Genomic DNA, 6,471 nt, shown 5'->3' with positions numbered 1-6,471 from the left:
CTGACCACTGCAGACAGATGGCGGAAGCTGGGGCTTGGCCCTAACTCCTGTCCTGGACCAGGGACCTGGAGTGTGACTGTGGAACTGAGACGAGCTCCCGGGCCAGCCCTCCTCAGCAGTGGGGCTCCCATGGCTTTGGTGGCTCAGTGCCAGCAGCCAGCATCTATCTTTTGCCTTGAGACACCTCCAAGCTGGCAACATGATTAAGGCAGCCAAGGGTGGCTGGGCAGCAGTGTGGGGGACTCTGGGTCCCCCAGATTCCCCAGGATGCCCCAGCACCCTCACAGCAGTGCCAGGGGCTGCTCTGGTCCCTGTTGGAGAGAAGGGGCAGTCCAGGAGCGACCCTCAGGAGAAGCTGTGGGCATCTGTTGGTCTGCAGTTTGAAGTCACAGCCCTCATCTGTCTCATGGGTCCCCACGGTAGAGGGTGAGACCTAGGGCCACCTCCCTGGCTTGACCAGCTGCAGCTTCCACCTCAAACTTTCCATCTCCGTAGCCCTTGCCTGTCTTGCTCTGCACACCCACGTCCCTTACGCTGGTGGGTCATGCTCTCTTCTCCACTCTTTTCTTCTTCAGCCAACATATAAACCTAGATACTTTAATCAGGAAGGTTTTGCACATAAATGAATGAAAAAGCGGTCAATATAAAAACTGGGTAGAAGCACAGGTCTGTCTACGAATGAGACGGGCACTGCTAGTGCTGTTGGATGAAGCCTCCGCTGGACAGAGCCTCTGGTCCCAGTCAGCCTTCAGCTACCCTGAGAGGGGACAAAAGCCCCTTCTGGAAAAGTCAGTGGGTGAGGTCGATAATGAGTCTTGAAAACTGGGGGCTCCCTACAGGTCTAGAGCGAGGTGTGTGTCTGGGGGTCCAGCGGGCATCTGTGTAGGAGCAGGCCCCTCTGGATTTCTGCTTCTCAGTTTCCTCTGGCTGGAGGGTAGGTGACCTTTAGGGATCTGGGGTGGTGCCAGCCAGCCCTGTTGTCAGGTAGGGGCACTGAGTCCTGGGGACACAGGGCAGGCGGTGGAGGAGGTCAGAGACCCTGGGATTCCAGGCAGGGATGGAAAACAGTGCCCTCTTGTTGTCGCTCCCCTGCCCTGCCGGCACCAGGCAGCATCACTGGGGTATCCCAGCACTCTTTCTGTTTGTTTTACTTTTAATTACTCATTTAAAAATATTTGACGCATAAAGAAAAATACAAAAAATGATATAAAAACACACACACACCCTCCAACAAGATGATTTTGTTTTTAATATTTTGACTATTTGCTTCAGATCCTTTTTTTTTTTTTTGAGACAGAATCTCACTGTGTCGCCCAGTTTTGAGTACAGTAGTGCAATCACAGTTCACTGTAACCTTGACCTCCCAGGCTCAAGTGCAATCCTCCCACCTCACCCTCCTGAGTAGCTGAGACTACAGGTGCATGCCACCACACCCTGCTAACTTCTGTATTTTTTGTAGAGGCAAGGTCTCCTTCTCTTACCCAGGCTGGTCTCGAACTCCTGGGCTCAAGCAATCTGGCTTCCTCAGCCTCCTAAAGTGTTGGGATTACAGGAGTGAGCCACAATGCCCGGGCATCTTTTTTCTTTTTTTTCGAGACTGGGTCTCACTCTGTTGCCCAGGCTGGAGTGCAATGGTGTGATTACAGTTCACTGCAGCCTCGACCTCACCCCAGCTCAGGTGATCCTCCCACCTCAGCCTCCAGAGTAGCTGGGAACATGGTTGTGCCACCATGCCTAACTAATTTTTCTTTTTTCTTTGAGGCTGAGTTTTGTTCTTGTTGCCCAGGTGTGATCTCGGCTCACTGCAACCTCCACCTCCCGGGTTTAAGCGATTCTCCTGCCTCAGCCTCCCAAGTAGCTGGATTACAGGCATGTACCACTATGCCTGGATAATTTTCTATTTTTTAGTAGAGACAGGGTTTCTCCATGTTAGTCAGGCTGCTCTCGAACTCCTGACCTCAGGTGATCCTCCCGCCTCAGCCTCCCAAAGTGCTGGGAATTACAGGTGTGCGGCAGGCCTAATTTTTGTATTTTTTGTAGAGACAGGATTTCTCCATGTTGCTCAGACTGGTCTCGAACTCCTGGGTTCAATCTTCCCATCTAGGCCTCCCAAAGTATTGGGATTACAGGTGTGAGCCACCACACCCAACCTCTTTTTTTTTAAATATAAAAAGTCACAGAAATAACTAAAGCCCACCCTTGTGGCCTCTCCCCTCTCCCTTCCCTGAAGTTTTTTTTTTTTTTTTTTTCTGAGATGGAGTCTTGCTCTGTCTCCCAGGCTGGAGTGCAGTTACACGATCTCGGCTCACTGCAACCCCTGCCTCCCGGGATCAAGCGATTCTCCCGCCACAGCCTCCCGAGTAGCTGGGATTACAGGCACGGGCCACCATGACCGGCTAATTTTTGTATTTTTAGTAGAGACAGGTTTTCACCATGTTGGCCAGGCTGGTCTCAATCTCCTGACCTCGTGATCCACCCCCCTTGGCCTCCCAAAGTGTTGGGATTACAGGCGTGAGCCACTGTGCCCAGTCTGTATTTTTTATTCTCAAACATGTTTTAAAACTTTTACCCAATAGGTATATATCTGTATTTTATTATTATTATTTTTTTTGAGATGCAGTGTTGCTCTGTCACCCAGGCTGGAGTGCAGTGGCGCGATCTCGGCTCACTGCAACCTCTGCCTCCTGGGTTCAAGCAATTCTTCTGCCACAGCCTCCCGAGTAGCTGGGATTACAAGTGCACGCCACCACACCCAGCTAATTTTTGTATTTTTAGTAGAGACAGGGTTTGACCATGTTGGCCAGGCTGATCTCAAACTCCTGACCTTGTGATATGCCCCCCTCGGCCTCCCAAAGGGCTGGGATTACAGGCGTGAGCCACTATGCCTGGCCCAGGTATATATCTTTAAACAATATATGGTATTGCTTTATGTTCTAAAATTTTACATGAATGGTATCATAATGTTATATATCATTTTGCAAATTACTTTATCTCAACATTATGCTTTTGAGATCTATCAGTGCTTATCTTTGTAAATTTAATCCATTCATTGTAATCTCTGTGTGTCTTTTATTTTAACTACTCTCCTGCTGAGAATAGATTGCTTGTAAAATGTCATAATTATGATCAATGCCTCAGAGAACCTTCTTGAGCACATCTCCTTGGAAAATAAACAAAAGTTTCTCTACAGTATCAACTGGAAATGGAAGTTCTGGGTCATGATGCTCATGCATCTTCACCTTGACAAAGATTTGTCAAATTGCTCTTCAAAGTGGCTGTACCAATTTACACTCCCATGGACAAACTATATAACTCCCATTTCTTCAATTACTCTTATTGGGTGTATTAATTTTTGCCAGTCTGTTGGGTGTGAAATGGTATTTCAATCTTGTTTTAATTTGCATTTCCCTAATTACTAGTGAGACTAAACAGCTTTTCATGTATATTGGGCATGAGTGGCCTCCTCTTCTTTGAAAAGCCTGTTCAGATCCTTTGCCTATTTTTAGTTTAGGTTGTTTATCTTTATCTTTTTTTTCTTTCTTTCTTTTTATTATTATTATTATACTTTTAAGTTTTAGGGTCTTTTTTTTTTTTTTTTTTTTGAGATGGAGTTTTGCTCTTGTTGCCCAGGCTGGAGTGCAATGGCACGATCTTGGCTCGCCGCAACCTCCACCTCCCGGGTTCAAGTGATGCTCCTGCCTCAGCCTCCTAAGTAGCTGGGATTACATGCATGCACCACCATGCCCGGCTAATTTTGTATTTTTAGTGGAGACGGTTTCTCCATGTTGGTCAGGCTGGTCTCGAACTCCCTACCTCAGGTGATCTACCCACCTTGGCCTCCCAAAGTGCTGGGATTACAGGTGTGAGGCACGGTGCTCGGCCAATTTTTGTATTTTTAATAGGGATAGAATTTCGCCTTGTTGGCCAGGCTGGTCGTGAACTCCTGGCCTCAGGTGATGTGCCTGCCTTGGCCTCCCAAAGTGATAGGATTACAGGTATGAGCTACCGCACCCCTCCCCAACTTTATTTGTTTACTTTATTTTTTATTTTATTTATTTATTTATTTTGAGACAGAATCTCGCTCTGTCCCCCAGGCTAGAGTGCAATGGCGTGATCTCGGCTCACTGCCACCTCCACCTCCTGGTGCAAGCGATTCTCCTGCCTCAGCTTCCTGAGTAGCTGGGACTACAGGTGCCTGCCACCGTGCCTGGCTAATTTTTTGTATTTTTAGTAGAGACTGGGTTCCGCCGTGTTAGCCAGGATGGTCCTGATCTCCTGACCTCGTGATCCGCCCGCCTCAGCCTCCCAAAGTGCTGGGATTACAGGCGTGAGCCACCGTAACCGGACTTTTTTTGTTTTTCCTGAGACAGAGTCTCGTTCTGTCACCCAGGCTGGAGTGCAGTGGCATGATCTTGGCTCACTGCAACGGCCACCTCTTGGGTTCAAGTGATTCTCCTGCCTCAGCCTCCCAAGTAGCTGGGACTACAGGCGCCTGCCACCACGCCTGGCTAATTTTTGTATTTTTGGTAGAGATGGGGTTTGGTCAAGCTGGTCTCGAAAATCGCCCGCCTCGGCCTCCCAAAGTGCTGGGATTACAAGCGTGAGCCACTGCGCCTGGCCTTTATTTTTTATTTTTTAGAGATAGAATCTTGTTCTGTCACCCAGGCTGGAGTGCACCAGCACAATCATGGCTCACTGCAGCTTTAAACTCCTGGGCTCAAGGGATCCTCTTGCCCAGCCTCCCAAGTAGCTGGGACTACAGGTGTGAGCCATTGCACCTGGCCTATGTCTAAGTATTTTTAAATTACTTTTAACTGTTTGATAAGAATATGTTTTTTTAAAAAAACTTTTTGTTTATTTACTTATTTATTATTTCTTTTTTTTTTTCCACAATGACCTTGGAACTTTTTATTGGCCTTCTGCTCCCCAAAGGGTACCCTGCTTCTGCTGGCTCAATGCCTCCGAACTTTGGTGTTGTTGGTCTCATACACCACTTTGCCATCCACTATCCTGGCGGCGGGGGGAGGGTGGTCTGTTGGATGGTGGTCGTTTGCATGGAGTTGCTGCTGTCCAGGGCATCCCAAGATTGAAGTCCTTGCCATCTTCCAGCAGGTGGTGGTAGGTGGCGATCTCGGCCTCCAGCTTGACCTGGATATTCAGCAGGGCCTTGTACTCCTGGGCCTGGCGCTGCTCCTCTGCCCGGGTCTGTGCCAGCTCCAACTCCAGGTGCAGCAGGACCCCACTGGGCTACTCCATCTGCAGGGCGTAGTGGGCCTTCGCCTCCCTCAGGCTGTTCTCCAAGCTGGCCTTCAGATTTCTCATTGAGTCCAGGTTGATCTCCAAGGACTGGACTGTACGTCTCAGCTTCATGAGCGTCAGCTCAGCAGCTCTGATCTTGGCGGACTGCGTGGTGACCACTGTGGTGCTCTCCTCAGTCTGGTGGGAGCAGTACTGGTTCAGCTTCTCTCGTTCTTCTGAGCCAGCTTGTCATATTGGGCCTGGATGTCTGCCATGATCTTGGCGAGATCCTGTGATTTGGGGGCATCTACCTCCACGGTTAACCCAGAGCTGGCAATTAGGGCTTGTTGGCCTTTAACTTCCTCCTTGTGATTCTTCTTCATGAAGAGTAGTTCCTCCTCAAAAACCTTGATCTCTGTCTCCAGCTGCAGCCGAGTGACATTGGTGTCATCATTGACCTAGCAGAGCCTACAGATGTCGCTCTCCAGACTGGAACATGGCCAGCTCTGTCTCATCAGCGGCAAGATGGGGATTGTCAATCTGCAGAATGATGCGGGCATTGTTCACAGAATTTGCGAAGATCTGAGCCCTCAGGTCCTCCATGGTCTTGAAGTAATGCCCCCAATCTCTGACCTGGGGTCCCTTCTTCTCCAGATACTCCTGGATTTTGCTCTCCAGCCTCCAATTCTCAGTCTCCAGGCTCCTCACTCTATCCAGGTAGGAGGCCAGGCAGCCGTTCAAGCCTTGATTGGTCTCCTTCTGGTTCTAGATGTCCCCCATTTCAGCCAGACCCCTGGCCATCCATGTGGCCAGGCCTCCAGACCCCAAGGCACCTTGGAAGCTGGTGGAGTGGGACACAGAGATCTGAGAGCCTGGGCCCTCTGAGAGCCTGGGCCCTCAGCATCTGCATAGACGCTGGCTGTGCTGCTGACCAGCTGGGCGGCTGCATTGAGTCCAGGGACTGGTAGTTGGTGGAGAAGGTGGTAGAGCGAGTGGTGAAGCTCATGCTGTCCAGGGAGGAAAGCGAGAGGACAGGACTCAGGTTTTGCCGAGGGCCTGTTTAATTTCTTTAGAGATGGAGACTAGCTATGTTGCCCAGCCTGATCTTGAACTCCTGGGCTCAAATGATTCTCCCACTTTAGCCTCCCAAAGTGCTGGGATTATAGGTGCACACTACCATGCTTAAAAAGCTTTTTGTTATGGAAAAAAGGAAATATATAAAAGATAAGAGAT

The 6,471-nt window shown here is 49.4% G+C and overlaps 1 pseudogene; it reads right to left on the bottom strand.

Annotated features, from left to right (window-relative positions):
* Window positions 1-4,952: 4,952 nt before the first annotated feature.
* LOC112209416 (keratin, type I cytoskeletal 18-like) lies at window positions 4,953-6,244 on the bottom strand (annotated as a pseudogene).
* Between the last annotated feature and the right edge of the window lie 227 nt (window positions 6,245-6,471).

The sequence above is a fragment of the Pan troglodytes genome, chromosome 5, assembly GCF_028858775.2.
Source record: "Pan troglodytes isolate AG18354 chromosome 5, NHGRI_mPanTro3-v2.0_pri, whole genome shotgun sequence".
NCBI lineage: Eukaryota > Metazoa > Chordata > Mammalia > Primates > Hominidae > Pan > Pan troglodytes.
The sequence above is the reverse complement of the archived record's forward strand: the minus strand, read 5'-3'. Positions and strand labels throughout refer to the sequence as shown.